Genomic DNA, 17,464 nt, shown 5'->3' with positions numbered 1-17,464 from the left:
ACATGAAAAAAGGTTCATCATCATTAGCCATCAGGGAAATCCAAATCAAAACTACATTGAGATATCCCTTTACACCAGTTAGAATGGCAAAAATTGACAAGGCAAGAAACAACAAATGTTGGAGAGGTTGTGGAAAAAGGGGAACCCTCTTACACTGTTGGTGGGAATGCAAGTTGGTACAGCCACTTTGGAAAACAGTGTGGAGGTTCCTCAAAAAATTAAAAATAGAGCTACCCTATGACCCAGCAATTGCACTTCTAGGTATTTACTCCAAAGACACAGATGTAGTGAAAAGAAGGGCCATATACACCCCAGTGTTCATAGCAGGAATGTCCACAGTAGCCAAACTGTGGAAAGCACTGAGATGCCCTTCAACAGACGAATGGATAAAGAAGATGTGGCCCATATATACAATGGAATATTACTCAACCCTCAGAATGGATGAATACCCAACTTTTGCATCAACATGGATGGGACTGGAGGAGATTATGCTAAGTGAAATAAGCCATGCTGAGAAAGTCAATTATCATCTGGTTTTACTTATTTGTGGAATATAAGGAATAGCATGGAGGACTTTAGGAGAAGGAAGGGACAAATGAAGGGAGGGAAATCAGAGGGGGAGATGAACCATGACAGACTATGGATTCTGAGAAACAAACTGAGGGTTTTAGAGGGGAGGGGGGTTGGGGGATGGGTTAGCCCGGTGATGGGTATTAAAGAGGGCATGTACTGTATGGAGCACTAGGTGTTATATGCAAAGAATGAATCATGGAACACTACATCAAAAACTAATGATGTACAGTATAGTGACTAACATAATGAAGTAAAATTTACAAAAAATGCACAAATCCCTTGTATTTCTATGCACCAATGGCAAATCAGCAGAAAATGAAATCAAAGAATTGAATCCAGTTACAATTGCACCAAAACAACATAACTACGAGTAAACCTAACCAAAGCAGTAAAAGAACTGTACTCTGAAAATTATAGAACACTTATGGAAGAAATTGAAGAGGACACAAAGAAATGAAAAGTATTCTATGCTCATGGATTAGAAGAACAAACATTGTTAAAATGTCAATACTTCCCCAATCTACACATTTAATGCAATGCCTATGAAAATACCACCAGCATTTTTTACAGAGCTAGAACAAACAATCCTATAATTTGTATGGAACCAGAAAAGATCCTGAATAGCCAAAGGAATCCTGTAGAAGAAAAGCAAAGCTGGAGGCACCGCAAGTCTGGATTTCAAGCTCTATCACAAAGCTGTAGGCTTCAAGACAGTATGGTATTGGCACAAACACCGACACATAGATCAATGGAACAGAACAGGGAACCCAGAAATGGACCCTCAACTCTAGGTCAACTAATCTTTGACAAAGCAGGAAAGAATATCCAATGGAAAAAGACAGTCTCTTCCCAAGTGCTGTTGGGAAAATTGGACAGCCACATGCAGAATGAAACTGGACCTCTTTCTTACAACATACACAAAAATAAATTCAAAATGGATGAAAGACTTAAGTGTGAGACAGGAATCCATCAAAATCCTAGAGGAGAACACAGGCAGCAACCTCTCCTACCTCAGCTGTAGCAACTTCTTACTAGACATGTCACTGGAGGCAAGGGAAACAAAAGCAAAAATGAACTATTAGGACTTCATCAAGATAAAACACTTCTGCACAGCCAAGAAAACAATCAGGAAAATTAAAAGGCAGCCTATGGAATGGAAGAAGATATTTGCAAGTGACATATCTGATAAAGGGTTAGTATCCAAAATCTATAAAGACCTTATCAAACTCAACACCCCCCCCCAAAAGCAAATAATCCAGTTAAGAAATGGGCAGGAGACATGAATAGACACTTTTTCAAATGAGACATCCAGATGTCTAACAGGCACGGGAAAAGATGCTCATCATTTGGCATCAGGAAATATAAATAAAAAGCATGATGAGATACCACCTCACCCTTGTCAGAATGGTGAAAATGAACAACACAAGAAAGAACAGGATGGGGAGAAAGGGGAACCCTCTTGTACTGTTGGTAGGGATGGAAACTGGTGCATCCACTCTGGAGAACAGTATGGAGGTTCCTCAAAAAATTAAAAATAGAACTACCTTGCAATCCAGCAATTACACTGCTAGGCATTTACCCAAAGGATACAAAAATACAGATCCAAAGGGGTATATGCACCCTGATGTTTATAGCAACATTATCAACCATAGCCAAACTATGGAGAGTGCCCAAATGTCCATCGACTGATGAATGGATAAAGAATACGTGGTATATAATAAACAATGGAATATTACTCAACCACCAAAATAATGAAATCTTGTCATTTGCATTGACGTGGATGGAGCTGGAGTGCATTATGCTAAGTGAAATAGGTCAGTGAGAGAAAGACATATACCATATGCTTTCACTCATATGTAGAATTTAATAAACAAAACAGATGAACATATGGGAAGGGGAGGAAAAAATAAGGAAAGAAACTGTAAGAGACTCTTAATGACACAGATCAAACTGAGGTTTGATGAAGGGTGGTGGGTAGGGGATGGGCAAGATGGATAATGGGTATTAAAGAGGACACTTGTTGTGATGAGCACTGGGTGTTATATGTAAGTGATGAATAACTGCATTCTACTCCTGAAACTAATATTGCACTGTATGTTAACTAAAATTTAAATAAAAATTTAAAAAATAAAAATAAAAGAAATCAAAACTAGTCACAAAAAAGAAGGTAGTTATAAATACCAGCTATGACCACGTGGCCAGTTACAGAAAGGGAGACTGTAAATGTCATGAGTATTTCCTCCTCATTTTGTTATGGATATGTTTGTGTATATATTCATAAAGAAGAAAATCTCTTGATTTATTTCCTTTTTTTTTTTAAAGATTTTATTTATTTATTTGAGACAGAGAGAATGAGAGAGAGAGAGCACATGAGAGGGGGGAGGGTCAGAGGGAGAAGCAGACTCCCTGCCGAGCAGGGAGCCCGATGCAGGACTCGAACCCGGGACTCCAGGATCATGACCTGAGCCGAAGGCAGTTGCTTAACCAACTGAGCCACCCAGGCACCCTATTTATTTCCTTTTTTATTCCTTTATCATGTAACATAAGATGTATTGACTTTATACCATAGTATTTAAGTATTGTTAATTTTATACCATACTACTTAAATTATGGTATATCAAGGAGAATAGTAAACATCACTCAGGACTTAGTGCATTTGTGTTGTATGCAGGATAGCTGTATCATGTTAGGTGGAATTATGATCCTGTTATTGTCTTTACTTGGAGATTAAGTATGACTTAAGGAAATGTGTACAGGTGTCAAGTTGACAAAGTGTGGGCTTGTGATGTTTAATTTTATGTGTCAACTTGACAAGGCTAAGGAATGTCCAGAGAATGGTAAAACATTATTTCTGGGTGTGTTTGTGAGTGTTACTGGAAGAGAATCAGTAGACTGAGTAAAGAAGATCTGCCCTCATCCATGTGGATGGACATCATCCAATCTGTGGAGGGCCAGAATAGAACAAAAAGGGAAAGGAAGTGTGAATTCCCTCTCTGTCTTCTTGAGCTGTTACATCCATTTTCTCCTGTCCTCAGACATCAGAGCTCTTGGTTTTTGGGCCTTTGTACTTATATTGAGTTATACTACCAGCTTTCCTGATTCTTCAGATGGCAGATTATGGGAATTCTCAGCCTCCATATCCCTGTGAGCCAATTCCTATTCTCTCACTCTCTCATTAAACAAACACACACACACACAATTGGCTCTGTTTCTATGGAGAACCCTGATTAATACAACTTCCATGGTAAATAAATGTACAGTAGTTTGGACATGCAATCACCCAATACTATATATATATAACTATATGTGTGTGTGTGTGTGTGTGTGTGTGTATATATATATATATATATTCATATATTCCTTCTGCTATTTTAAATTACTTAAATTTTTTGGTCAATTAGCTTTCCTTGGATTTATCTCCTTAACTAGATTCTAGGCTTTTTCAGAGCAAGAATTGGGGGATTTTTGTTTCCTTATGCCCTGAACAGAAGAGGCACTCAAATTTTGTGGGTTTGTTATAGAAATAAGAAACTGAAAACCAACACATTTATAAAGTCAGACACAGTACAATTAGCCTTTGATAAAGCTTGAATTGAGCTGAGGAAACAAAGACTGGTAAATGATAGGAGGGTATATAATAATTGCACCTCATGAGAGGCTTCATCTGTCAAATTAGGTATTTCACCCAATATCTTATAGTTTCAGAGTTCCTGTAGACTTGGAGTCTCCTAAAACCCAGGTAATATTTCAACATTCCAAAATTGGAGCTAGTCTGAGAGCTTGTGCAATTTCTCCCTCCACTTTGCATTATGATTCTTCTCCCATGTTGTTAAAAACAAGAATTCTGTACCTATCTGTCTTCCCCTCCATATGTTTCCTTTTGGCCGTCCCTGGGTCAACACTCTTGTGAAAGCAAGTTGTGGCTCAAATGTTGGGATGTGTTTTGGACTGTATCTTTCCTCATTAGGTGTGATTGTTACTGTTTTGGGAGAAGGGCATTTGGGATAAGTCAATCAGAGAAGCCTTGGCTCACTAAAACTGGAACTGTTTGGCCATCACAAAAGAAATGGCAGGATTGCAGGGAGTACTTTGTACTTCCTTCCCTCCAGTAAGAGCTCTTGAAAAGTAGAACAGTTATTTGGGAAATTTGAGTTATTTTTGAAGCAAGAGGAGATAATGTTTTTGGGGAAAGTGGCGACAACAAAGAGAGATGGATTGATTATGAGAAGAAAAAAATGGCAAGAAATGCTGTATAGGAGATGGCTTTGTGTGAGTCTTCATCCTTTGAGGAGCAGATGTCAAGATGAGATTACCATGCAAGGATTTTGTTGAGAAAAGTGCCTGAGTGGAAGGAAGTGGGAAGGGACCCAGAGAAGGTGGGCAGAGTCATCAGATTGTGATGCAAGCCTGAAAGGGAGAGAAAGTTGCATAGAGGTGTCCTAGACTGCTGTATGGTGTAAAGAAGGTTTGACATAGCCTTCAGGGAGTACTTGAACCAGTGTCTTCCAGGACTGAGTCTACCTTAGTATTCCCACAATGCTCAGTCATTAGCCCAGAGCAGCCTGCAGGAGGCTTGGCACTGACACAGAACCTGTGATGGATTTCAAAGCTGAGCATATTAGGAACTGCAAAGCTCAGCAGCTGGGGCCTTCCACAAAATATGCTCCATGTAGTCCATGAGGTCTGTGAGACACATCCTCATGGCCACCATGAAGAGACACTATTGAACCCAGAAGTGAGGGAATCACTATTCTGAAGTGTGGAGATGGTCTGAAGAAACTGCTAAATGACTTATCTTGGGTGGATCAGAGAGCCAGTGAAAGGAGAACAGGAGTGCTCCCCCTTGGAGCTGAGTCCAAAGTGCGTGAGTCAGGCTCTTCCCAAGACAGGCAAGTATTTTTTCATAGGAGAAACCCCCAAAGATATCTAGGGATCAACCTTGGCTGGAGGACATGGGGGAGGCTCTCTGAAAGAAGTCTGGGGTGTGAAGGCAACTGGGGAATGAACTGTGGGGCCAGTGCCAGAGCACCAAAGCCAGGGTTATAAATACCAAGATGTAGAGTCTTATTCTTTGAAACAGGGCCATCTGCTTTCCACCTCTTCCTCTACAGGGGAACAGAGCCACTCTGCTTGGCTCATCTGACTCCTGTTCCTATTACAGCACCTGAACCAGTGACTGCACTTTGTCCCAAACACCTACATGAGGTCACCAGGCAGGTGCTTATACCTGTGGGCAAGAGCTTCTGCTTTCCTCTATTTCCTGCACCACAGCTTCCCAAGCAGTGACCAGACTGTGTTCAAGGCCCCTCTCTGCTGTCTTGTCCTCTAACTCTAAGCTTAGAGCATACTTCAGTGACTCTCAAAGTTGACCAATACTTCCCCTTGTGTGGTAGTCTCTTCCTCCTATGCCAGGTTTTGGTTATGGTTTTGAATTTTCTGTCTTACACAGCTTGTCTGTGACTTTCTGAATGCAGGAGCTTCCTGGTTTATTTTGCAACAATATAGTGACCTTTAAAAGGTGTATGTGTGTGTGTGGGGAGGAGTATGTGTGTACAAACTATATATATATATATATATATATATATATATATATATCCATTCTGTCATTTTCAGTGCTCCCCTTATTGCCAAAAGCCCCTGCTGCCATAGCCCAAATTTAGACAACAATCAGGAGAGAAATTGTTGTGTTTGAGAACAAGAATCTAGAATTTTGTTGCATTTACAGCTGAAATGACTATAAGGCCATTAGTTGGAGTGTTTCTGGAAATGACTCATGAGTTTTCTAACAACAGGTAGAAAAGCAAGCTTGAAGAACAAGTTAATTTCAGTCAGAGGCAAATGCTCCCTCTGTGAGGAGTCGGGGAAGAGAAAGTTGGGATTGGTTACTCCAGAATGAAGAAGATCAGGGCCTTTTATAATAAGATTAATGTCTTATGGTGGTATGAAGAGTGACAATCTACTTATAGATCATTGTATCCGTTGTTTTATTGATGTATAAAATATTTACCACAGACTTAGCAGCTTAAGAAACCACTTACCGATTATTGCAAAGTTCTGTAGGTCCAAAGTCCAGGGTCATCTGCTAAGGATCTCACTAACCAGAAGTCAAGATGTCAGCTAGGCTGGACTATTCTCTGGAAGCTATGGGAAGAGTCACTTCACGCTCATTCAGGTTTTTGGAAGAATTCAGTTCCTTGAGGTTGTAGGACTGCAGTTCCCACTTCCTTTCTTGCTCTCACTGGGGAGTTGCTCTCAGCTCCTAGAGGCCTCTGTCTGGTCTTTGCATTTGCCTTCCTCCATTCTCAAAGCTAGCAATGGTGCAAAGGGTTCTTCTGATGCTTTGGATCTCTCTGATTTTGCATTTTGCTACCAGCCAGAGAAGGCTCCCTGATTTGCAGGGCTCAGGTGATTAGATTAAGCTCACCTGGATAATTTCCCTTTTGATTAATCATGGGAGTGATGTCCCATATTATTTACCAAGGAGTAAATTATATAAGGGTGAGGGCCACTGTAGGGGAGGAGAGGGTCATTCTTGAAGCTCTACCTGCCACAACTAACAACTCCAACACTTTCGATTTCCTGATGTGGTTTTATTTTATTTTATTTATTTTTATTTTGCCATTATTTTATTTATTATTTATTTATTTATTTATTTTTATTATGTTCAGTTAGCCAACATACAGTACATCATAAGTTCTTGTTGTAGTGTTCAATGATTCATTATGTGTATAACACCCAGTGCTGATCCCAACAAGTGCCTTCTTTAATACCCATCACCCAGTTACCCCATCCCCCCCCTTCTGTAACCCTCAGTTTCTTTCCTGGAGTCCAGAGTCTCTCATGGTTTGTTTCCCTCTCTGATTTCTTCTCCTTCTGTTTTCCCTCTCTTCCCCTGTGGTCCTCTGCTTTATTCCTTGTGTTCTACATATGAGTGAAACCATACGATAATTGTCTTTCTCTGCTTGACTTATTTCACTTAGCATGATCCCCTCCAGTTCGATCCATGTCGATGCAAATGGTGGGTATGCATCCTTTCTGATGGCTGACTAATATTCCATTATATATATGTACCACATCTTTATCCATGAAGGACATCTTGGCTCCTTCCACAGTTTGGCTATTGTGGACATTGCTGCTATGAACATCAGGGTGCATGTGCCCCCTTTTTTACTACATCTGCATCTTTGGGGTAAATATGTAGTAGTGCAATCACCGGGTCATAGGGTAGCTCTATTTTTAACATCTTGAGGAACCTCCATACTGTTTTCCAGAGTGGCTGTACCAGCTTGAATTCCCACTAACAGTGTAAGAGGGTTCCCCTTTCTCCACATTCTCGCCAACACTTGTTTCCTGTCTTGTTAATTTTAGCCATTCTAACTGGTGTAAGGTGGTATCTCATTGTGGTTTTGATTTGTATTTCCCTGACAGCTAGTGATGTTGAACACTTTTTCATGTGTCTGTTAGCCATCTTTATGTCTTCTATGGAGAAGTGTCTGTTCATGTCTTCTGCCCATTTCTTGACTGGATTATTATTATTTTATTTTTTTATTTTTTTGGATATTGAGTTTGAGAAGTTCTTCAGAGGTCTTGAATATCAGCCCTTTATCCAAAATATCATTTGCAAATATCTTCTCCCATTCCGTGGGTTGCCTCTTTGTTTTGTTGACTGTTTCCTTTGCGGTGCAGAAGCTTTTGATTTTGATGAAGTCCCAAAAGTTCATTTTTGCTTTTGTTTCCCTTGCCTTTGGAGATATGTCTTCAAAGAAGTTGCTGTGGCCAATGTCAAAGAAGTTACTGCCTAGTTCTCCTCTAGGATTTTGATGGATTCCTGTCTCACATTGAGGTCTTCCATCCATTTTGAGTTTATCTTTGTGCATGATGTAAGAGAATGGTCCAGTTATATTTTTCTACATGTAGCTGTCTAGTTTTCCCAACACCATTTACTGAAAAGACTGTCTTTTATCCATTGGATGTTCTGTCCTGCTTTGTCAAAGATTAGTTGACCATAGAGTTGAGGGTCCATTTCTGGAGTCTCTATTCTATTCCATTGATCTATGTGTCTGTTTTTGTGCCAATAGCATGCTGTCTTGATGATTACAGCTTGGTAATATAGCTTGAAGTCAGGCATTGTGATGTTCCCAGATTTGGTTTTCTTTTTCAACATTCCCTGGTGATTCAGGGCTTTTCTGGATCCATAGAAATTTTAGGATTGTTTGTTCCAGCTCTGTGAAAAATGTCAATGATATTTTGATAGGGATGGCACTGAACGTGTAAATTGTTCTGGGCAGCATAGACATTTTCACAATATTCATTCTTCCAATCCATGAGCATGGAATGTTTTTCTATCTCTTTGTGTCTTCCTCAATCTCTTTCATAAGTGTTCTGTAGTTTCTAGAGTATAGATCCTTTACCTCTTTGGTTAGGTTTATTTCGAGGTATCTTATGGTTTTTGGTGCTATCGTGAATGGAATCAATTCTTTAATCTCTCTTTCTTCAGTTACATTGTTATTGCATAGAAATGCAACTGATTTCTGTGCATTGATTTTGTATCCTTCCACATTGCTGACTTGCTATATGAGTTCTAGTAATTTGGGGGTGGAGCCTTTTGGGTTTTCCACATAAAGTATGTCATCTGCGAAGAGAGATAGTTTGACTTCTTCTTTGCCAATTTGAATGCCTTTTATTTCTTTTTGTTGTCTGCTGAGACTAGGCCTTCTAGTACTATGTTGAACAATAGTGGTGAGAGTAGACATCCTTGTTGTGTTCCTGATCTTAAGGGAAAGGCTCTCAGCTTTTTCTCATTGAGAATGATATTCACTGTGGGCTTTTCATAGATAGATTTTATGAAATTGAAGAATGTTCCATCTATTTCTATAATCTGAAGAGTTTTAATCAGGAAAGGATGCTGTATTTTGTCAAATGCTTTTTCTGCATCAATTGAGAGGACCATATAGTTCTTCTCTCTCCGCTTATTAATGTGTTCTATCATGCTGATTTATTTCTGAATGTTGAACCACCTTGCATCCCAGTAATAAATCCCACCTGGTCATAGTGAATAATCCTTTTAATGTACTGTTGGATCCTATTGGCTAGGATCTTGTTGAGTATTTTGGCATCCACATTCATTAGAGGTATTGGTCTGTATTCTACTTTTTGATGAGGTCATTGTCTGATTTTGGGATCAGGGCAATGCTGGCTTCATAGAAGGAGTTTGGAAGTTTTCCTTTTATTTCTATGTTTTCAAAGAGCTTCAGTAGAATAGGTATTATTGCTTCTTCAACTGTTTGGTAGAATTTCCCTGGGAAGCCATCTGGCCCTGGACTCTTGTTTTTTGGGAGGTTTTTGATTACTGCTTCAAATTCCCTGCTGGTTATTGGTCTTTTCAGATTGTCTATTTCTTCATGTTTCAATCTTGGTACTTTATAAGTTTCCAGGAATACTCCATTTCTTCCAGATTGCTTAATTTGTTGGCATATGGTTGGTGGTAATACTTTCTAATAATTGTTTCTATTTCCTTAGTGTTAGTTGTGATCTCTCCCCTTTCATTCATGATTTTATTAATTTGGGTCCTTTCTCTTTTCTTTTGGATAAGTCTGGCCAGTGGTTTATCAATCTTATTAGTTCTTCCAAAGAACCAGCTTCTAGTTTCGCTGATCTGTTCTGTTTTTCTGGTTTCTATTTCATTGATTTCTGCTCTAATCTTTATTATTTCTCTTCTCCTGCTTGGTTTAGGCCTTATTTGCTGTGCTTTCTCCATGTCCTTTAGGTGTAAGGTTACCTTGTGAATTTGGGATTTTTCTACTTTTTTGAGAGAGGCTTGGATGGCTATGTATTTCCCTCTTATGACCGTCTTTGCAGTATCCCATAGATTTTGGACTGTTTTCATTCTCATTAGATTCCATGAATTCTTTAAGTTCTTTTTTAATTTCCTGGTTGACCCCATCATTCTTTAGCAAGATCCTCTTTAACTTCCAAGTGTTTGAGTACCTTCTAAATTTCTTCTTGTGGTTGAGTTCCAGCTTCACAGCATTGTGGTCTGAAAATATGCATGGGATAATCTCAATCTGTTGGTATCAGTTGATACCTGATTTGTGGCCCAGTTTGTGGTCTATTCTGGAGAAAGTTCCATGTGCACTCGAGAAGAATGAGTATTCTGTTATTTTAGGATGGAATGATCTCTATATATCTGTGAAGTCCATCTAGCCCAATGTGTCATTCAAAGGTCTGGTTTCCTTGTTGATCTTCTGCTTAGCAGATCTGTTCATTGCTGTGAGTGGAGTGTTGAGGTCTCCTACTATTAATGTATTATTATCTGTATGTTTCTTTATTTTGGTTATTAATTGGTTTATATAATTGGCTGCTCCCATGTTGGGGGCATAGATATTTACAACTGTTAGATCTTTTTGTTGGATAGACCCTTTAAGTATGACATAGTGTCCCACTACATCTCTTACTACAGTCTTTGTTTTAAAATCTAATTTGATATGAGGATTGCTACCCGAACTTTATTTTAAGGTTTGTTAGCATTGTAAATTGTTCTCTATCCCCTCACTTTCAATATGGACGTGTCTTTAGGTTCAAAATGAGTCTGTTATAGACAGCATATGGATGCGTCCTGCTTTTTTTACAATCTGGAACCCTGTGTCTCTTGATGGGAGCATTCAGCCTGTTCATGTTGATAGTAACTATTGAAACATATGAATTTAGTGCCATTTTATTGCCTCTAATGTCCCTGTTTCCATAGGTTGTCTGTTTCTTTTTGGTCTATGTGACTCTTGGGGCTTCTCTTTGCTTACAGAATCCCCCTTAATATTTCTTGCAATGCTGGCTTGGTGGTCACATATTCTTTCAGTTTCTGCCTGTCTTGAAAGCTCTTTATCTCTCCATCCATTCTGATTGACAATCTTGCTGGGTAAAGTATTCTTCCCTGCATGTTATTTTCATTAAGTACCCTGAATATGTCTTGCCAGCTCTTTCTGGTTTGCCAGGTCTGTGGACAGGTCTGATTATTCTGATGTTCCCTCCATATGTAAGAAATCTCTTCCCTCTACCTGCTCTCAGGATAGCTTCCTTGGCTCTATGATTTGCAAACTTCACTATTATATGTTAGGATATTGATCTATTTTTATTGATTTTGGGAGGGGTCCTCTCTGCCTCTTGGACAAGATGCTTGTTTCCTTCCCCAGATTAGGGAAGTTCTCAGCTATGATTGGCTCCAATATACCTTCTAGTCCTCTCTCTCTGTCCTCTCTCTTGGGGATCCCAATAATTCTGACATTGGAACATTTCATGGCATCATTGATCTCTCTAAGTCTAATCTCATGTGCTACCAGTGCCTATCCCTATCTTCAGTTTCCTTCCTTTTTATCAGCTTATCTTCTAGGTCACTAATTCATTCTTCTACCTCATTTACCCTGGTTGTTAGAGTATCCAGTTTAGACTGTGTTTCATCCATAGCATTTTAAAGTTCAGCCTGATCAGATCTCATTTTGCTCTTAGTAATTCTATATTGTCACTGATGCTTTTTTCAAGCCTAACTATTGACTTCATGATTGCTATCCTGAGGTCTGTCTCTGACATCTTGCTTATATCCATATCTATTAGTTCTGTGGCAGAAGACATTGTGTCTCATTCTTTTCTTTGTTGGGAGTTCCTCCTCCTATTCCTTCTGTCCGTGGATGGTTAACAAATGGAGAGAGTGCAAAATATCAACCATGACCCAAGGAAGATGCACCCTAGCAAAATTCGGAGTGGTGAAACTTCACCACCGAAAAAACAAAGCCAAAATAAAACACAAGAATAAAATTTAAAAATTGAAAGAAAAACAATATTCAAAAAATAAAAATATATATGTATAATAGAAAATAAAATAAAATAAAAATTAAAAATGGGGGGAGGGAATGGGTGGCTATAATCTCTCAGTGTGGACAAAACAGGGTGTTTCTGTTGTTCCTGGGTGTATTTTGGTCTGTGTGTTAAAGGACACTACGTCCCAAAATCACTAAGAAAGTAAAACTTGTATATATAAAAGGGTAAAACTAGTAGACTGAAAAACGGGCTAAAATAAAGCATATATCTATAAAAAAATATAGGTGTGTAAAAATGCAAGTTAAAAAGCACCTATGAAAAAGTGAGTTGGTATAATAGACATCTAGGTGAAATGAGGAGAAGGTATAAGGAAGAATACTGCAGGGGAAAACAACCTGAAAAAAGGGGAAAAAAATGAGAAAGAAAGAAGAAAGAAAGAAAGAAAGAAGAAAGAAAGAAAGAAAGAAAGAAAGAAAGAAAGAAAGAAAGAAAGAAAAAGAAAGAAAGAAAGAAAGAAAGAAAGAAAGAAAGAAAGAAAGAAAGAAAGAAAGAAAGAAAGAAAAGGAAAGGAAAATTTTATCTGAAAAGTAAACAAGTCATGAAGCCACAACTGGAGCTCAACATACAATTTTCTCCTCGTGTTGGGATTTTACAGTCTTACAGGATCCAAAGGATTGTCATCCACCTGTTCTTCCAGCCTGTCTTCTGGGGGAGGGGCCTGCTGCTCTGTTTCTCAGGTAATCCTGCCTGTGAGGAGTTGCCCCATCCCTGTCTGGGGGATGGGCTCAGTGGAAATGGGACTTCTGGGTGTCTTTTGTACCCTGGGGCCGTTCTGAGCCTCTTCAAGGAATCAGAGCAAAAATAGCCACAGCCAAATCTCTGGCCCAGAGCAGAAAATTCATAGTCTGCCCTTTTTAATAAACTCTGCAGGACAAATAGTCTCCTCTTCTGCTTATGTTGCTGAAAACCACAGCCTCCAGCAGTGTGCTCCCACAGCTACTCTCAGAAGTGTTTTCAGGAGCCCAGCAAGATCTCTGCCCTTTGTCCTTTTAAAACCTCCAGCAGCTGTGGGCTTGTGAGTGCTCCCAAGGCTCAGGAATGGGGTCTGGTTCCACCCTAAGGCCTCTTCCCAGCCGCTACCATTCTGTGAGTTTTTGCTCTGTCCCAGGTGCTGTTCCCAGATTTTTTCAGGCTGTTCAAGGAAAAAGCGGTTATCTATCAGCCAGGTTAGCAGTTTCTGGCAATCCTGGTTGGGAGGCCCTTCCTGAGCTCGCTGATCACAACCTGCTTCCTGGCTCCAAAGCTCTGGCCCTCCATGTTTCAGGAATCTCCCTTTGCTCTGTGGTCCCCTGTATCCTGAGAGCACAATGCCCTACCTAGAATTCTGTCTTTTCATTTCCAAAGCCCTCCACAGGGAGGGGTGTCTCTTACTAGAGCAGATTTCCAAGGGCACTGATTTTGTGCTCTGGTGTTCTATCACTTTCCAGGCACCAGCTTATGGCAGCTCCCTCCCCCTGTTTATCTTCTGATATCTCCCAGCAGATTTATGACCCCACCCTTCCTACCCTGTCAAACACAGCTGCTTTTCTGCTTGTAGAGGTCCAGATATATATTCTTATATCTCAGGTTGATTTCGTGGGTGTTCAAAATTGTTTGATAGATATCCAGCTAAATTCAGGGGACCAGTTTAAACGGGGTCCTCTACTCTTCCACCATCTTGCCTCCTCCTCCTCCTGATGTGGTTTTAAAATTAAAGTGCTAGAGGCTGGAAGCATCACAACTGGCAAATCACTCCACACTTCTATGTGGTCCCGCACTCATTTATGTCTGTTAGTTTTCTGTGTCTCAATAGAATGTCCACTCCCACAAGCACACAGACAGCAATGCCTTCTGCTTCTATCCTCTTCCCCAGGGATATCTGGCAGAATATGACCAGGTACACACCAGGGTGAATTTAAGGGAGTGGAGTATAGGAGTTTGGCCATCTGACCTGAGTATGGCTGCTAGACTGACATAAAGATCAAGAGGGAGCAGTGTGGTAAGGATCTGACACAGTTTTAGACCAAGTCTTAAGTTGAACTCCACCACATCCATATTACCACCTGCAAACCGAGTTAGTTATATGCCCATTGCCACAAAAGACACCTAGCTCTTGTACTCTTTGGCTCATATAATCTTCATGTAGGTTTCAATACAGCTTTTATTGCATTCTCAATGCTTAACATATTCTGCTCACGTGGAGAGATTCTTTTGTGCAAAACAGCATGTTCTCACTACTCAGCTTGGCTGGGGGAAGTGGTGTGCAAACTAAAGTAAAAGGACAAAGATCCTGGAAATACAACATGCAAAATATGAGGTTCAACGATGGTCATTTCAGAGGATTAATGGATAGATCAAGGAAAAGATTAGCAACAGTGTTGTAGGTTGTTTAACACTGTTGGGCACTTCTTGGAATGTATATAGGGTGCTCAGAAAGAAAGGAGAGAAAACCCCTCATGGTCATGGAAAGCTCCTTACTGGAGAACTGTGTGCCAAGATTTTAAAAACCACATTTTACATTTCAATTAGAGAAAAGTCAGTCCATTTGTGTTCTCACTGCAAGTCATGGAAGGATTTCTACAGGCAGCTGAGCAGCTTTTTGGACAACAAGTCAAGCCAATGATTATGAGGGTGAAAAATCAAAAGAATGGAGGCTCCAGGATGCAAATTATTGGAATTTAATAAAATGCTGCCCTATGAAATTACATAAATGCTTATAGAAGAATAGATATTATTAGCTACTAATTATACTTACATTTATATTTAGAGAATGAATGTGGAAATGTAAGCCAGGAATTAATGTCATTCACTATGAGATACCATTTGCATGAACTGACATGCAAAAAACAGAACATAAGTTACTGTTTCTGAAATGCTTATGATGTGCCATGCACTATCCTAAGCTCTTGAGATGTATTATTTCATGCAATCCTCCGAACCTAGGAGGTAGGTCCTGTTATTTTTCCCATTTTGCACATATGAAATGAAAGCACAAAATAGTTAAGTCAGAGGAATAATAATGGGTTTTCTTTCTTCTTTTATCACCACTTGTTGCACTCTGGGTTCTTCTGGCCATACACATCCCTTGCTACCTTCCAGCTCTTTGACAACCTTCATCTTCACCTTCCTGTATGGACCCAAGGGCCAGGTGGAGCTGTGAGCATGGACAAGACCTATATGGATCCACTCCAGAAATGTAATTCAACGTTGATTCTTTTCTTTCTTTTTTTTTCAAATAAGAATTTATTTATTTATTTATTATTTATTTATTTACTTACTTATTTATTCTAATTGAAGTATAGTTAAGACACAATGTGACATTAGTCTCCTGTGTATGACATAGTGATTTGACAAGTCTATACATTATGCTGTGCTTGCAAGGGGGGCTACCATCTGTCACCATACAGTGCTATTACAGTACCACTTACAATATTTCCTATGCTGTACCTTTCATCCCTGTGACTTACTCATTCCTTAACTGGAAGCTCAATGTTGACTTCTGAATCTTTCCCGATGATTTCTAAAGAGACTTCCCAGGAGGGGCACCTGGGTGGCTCAGTCGTTAAGCATCTGCCTTCGGCCCAGGTCATGATCCCAGAGTCCTGGGATCCGGCCCCACGTCGGGCTCCCTGCTCAGCAGGAAGCCTGGTTCTCTCTCTTCCACTCCCCCTGCTTGTGTTCCCTCTCTCACTGTCTCTCTCTCTCTGTTGGAAAATAAATAAAATCTTAAAAAAAAAAAAGGCTTCCCAGGAAATCACAGCAGCCTGTCATCCTTCCTTCTCAGAATTGCTAATGATGAGCTTCAGTGACCTGAACCCCTGTCCTGGCACCAAATACCCTGCCTCTCTACCAGAAGGGTGGGTCCAGCAGTGGTACAGGGATGAGAAAACCCTACAAGAGAGGTGTTGGGAAGGATCAGAGTCCTCTCAGAGGAAGGCAACATTTCCGGGGCATATGAGATGAAGACATCTAGATCACGTGGCACCTTATCAGGTCCAAAGGAAAACCAGAATCTCTTCCTCAGGTGATAGAGATTAGAGTAGATTTCAGATGTGAATGTCAATGTTGATATTGCCAGAGCCATAGGCCAAATGTCTCTGGGATGCCTGCAGAGAGGAAAATGGCCCTACCTCCTTCTTTCTGGGAAGTGTTGGTACAGGGTCTCAGTGGCTTGACACTTAGCCTGGGTACCAACTGGCCTGGACTTCTGCCAGAAGGAGTACTTCAATAGCAAGAGAGGGGGGAGAAGCTCCAACTGGAGATGCAGTAGGAAAGCAAAAGAATGTTTCAGAAGCTCTTAAAATAGTGGTTGAAAGAAAACTGAGACTCTCATCCTCACGTGACAGAGATCTGAACGGATTCAGGCACAAATGCTGGAGTTGCCACATCCTGGACAGAGATTCCTTTTGGGAACCAAAGCGTAAGCAATAGAGAAATAATAAGGACAGAGTTATGACTGAAAACCCTATCAGCATGAGAATTGATCTAATCCCAGGAAGGTCATAGTCTTTCCTGCTTATAATTTTAGCATCCCTTTGGGGCATGGTGGGGGGTGCTAGTCTATAGAAAGGATGACTGAGTAACAAAGATTCTTAAATCCCCATGATATGGTTCAAATGATGCCAGTTGTTGCCTTCCTTCCTTGAGACTTTGTTTTTACCCCATATCTTAATGTCAAAAATACACAAAATATCCATGTCCTGTGAATCCCTTTGTAATTTCTATGTGCTTTTCTCCCATTTTATTGACTGCTTCCACAAAGAATGCTAGGTCTGATAGAATGCATGTGTGTAGTAGAGTTGAATTATTGAAAGGAAGTCAATGATGAGATCTAATTTCAAGAATCTGAAGCAAGAAGATGCATGGGAGAGGTAGCCACACCTTGCACTGTTTTGGGTTAAACATTCAATTGAAGTAACCTACATGTAAGTAAGTTTCACTCCTTAACAAGGGAGTATCACACTCTCTTGAAGAAATTTCTGATGTGTTGCCTCAATCATGAATACCAAATAGATGTGCATTTTAGAGTCCAGGGTGCATTTCA

General features: G+C 40.0%; 1 pseudogene; it reads left to right on the top strand.

Annotated features, from left to right (window-relative positions):
• Window positions 1-16,158: 16,158 nt before the first annotated feature.
• On the top strand, window positions 16,159-16,744 carry LOC102732643 (protein FAM156A/FAM156B-like; annotated as a pseudogene).
• The last annotated feature ends 720 nt before the right edge of the window (window positions 16,745-17,464 follow it).

The sequence above is a fragment of the Leptonychotes weddellii genome, chromosome X (assembly GCF_054177405.1).
Source record: "Leptonychotes weddellii isolate Sample4059 chromosome X, ASM5417740v2, whole genome shotgun sequence".
NCBI lineage: Eukaryota > Metazoa > Chordata > Mammalia > Carnivora > Phocidae > Leptonychotes > Leptonychotes weddellii.
The sequence above is the reverse complement of the archived record's forward strand: the minus strand, read 5'-3'. Positions and strand labels throughout refer to the sequence as shown.